This window comes from Rhagoletis pomonella, unplaced genomic scaffold, assembly GCF_013731165.1.
Source record: "Rhagoletis pomonella isolate Grant_MI unplaced genomic scaffold, Rhpom_1.0 Rhpom_scaffold_00014, whole genome shotgun sequence".
NCBI lineage: Eukaryota > Metazoa > Arthropoda > Insecta > Diptera > Tephritidae > Rhagoletis > Rhagoletis pomonella.
Genome location: NW_023458568.1, coordinates 12,371,668 through 12,372,929, shown reverse-complemented (window position 1 = coordinate 12,372,929; position 1,262 = coordinate 12,371,668).

The following is a 1,262-nucleotide window of genomic DNA, read 5'->3' as shown; positions in this document are numbered from 1 at the left end:
TTATTTAATGTGTAGGTACGTAAGTATTTATGCAATGGTTTATATTATAGTTTTATTCTATAATTATTATTTAATGTGCAGGTACGTAAGTATTTATGCAATGGTTTATATTACTTGAAATTAATTACAAGCATTTTTATTTGTGGATAAAAAATTCAGTTTTTAAAAATCATAGATTTAAGCTACATATTTATATATAGTCTCGGACAAATAATAGGGTCACGACACCTAGCCAAGTTTTAAATATTTTTTTGATTGTTAAATCTTTATTAAATTCTTATAAAAAGTGAAGCTTTAGTTTAGAAATCCAAATTTCAAACCTTTTGCAAAAATTATAAAAATTTGTAATCAGAATGTTTAGAAAGAGATTGGTATGTAGTGTTGTAGCCCATAAATTTTAGTATAATAAAGTGCAAGTTCCGAGTTGGTAAAAAATGCCGTTGGTTTCAGACAGTTTTTGTACTTTGTATTGGAAGAAAATACGTAACGTCGTCAGCAAAACTCAGCATCGTTAGCAAAAAAAAAAACAAAAACAAAAAAACAAAAAAAAATTTTTTAGGTTGTACTTAAGTATACTAAAATTTAATGGGCTAGAAGACTGCACACCAATATTTTTACTAAAAATTCAAACTAAAATTTTTAAAGAACTTTTATAACCTTTGCACAAAGTTTGAAATTTAGATCTCTATGGGTTTTGTTACTTTATGAGCTTCTCTTTTATAAAAAATTAATACAGGTTAAACAATTAAAAAAATATTTAAAACTTGGCAGTGTCGCTGGCCTATTCATTTGTCAGCCACTGTATATAAAGCACATTAACCATACCTTATGGTATTGCAACTTTGTGCATTTTCAACAAAGTTTGCAACCTTGATTTATGTTTTTTTAAGAATGAACTATATTTTAATAAAACTATAACGAGATGTTTAATATAAATATTGTGAAAAAATTAAATTATGGGCACTTCTGTGAGTCACTGTGTTTTGAATTGTATATATGTACATATGTACAATATTATAATGTTAATTTATATTTAAAAAAATAATTAAAAGTACATATACACTTGTGATCAGCTAATTAAGCCAGCAATATTTTGATAAATTTTGGCTATTTTTCTTTTGTTTATTTAATGTTTATTATTTTTCCACAAAAGTCTAGCTTATTATATAACAAACACCATATAAATCCACATTTCAAACTTTGTGCAAAAATTATGAAACATCTGCAAAGTTTCAGCTAAATATTCAACTTTTTATTCAGAT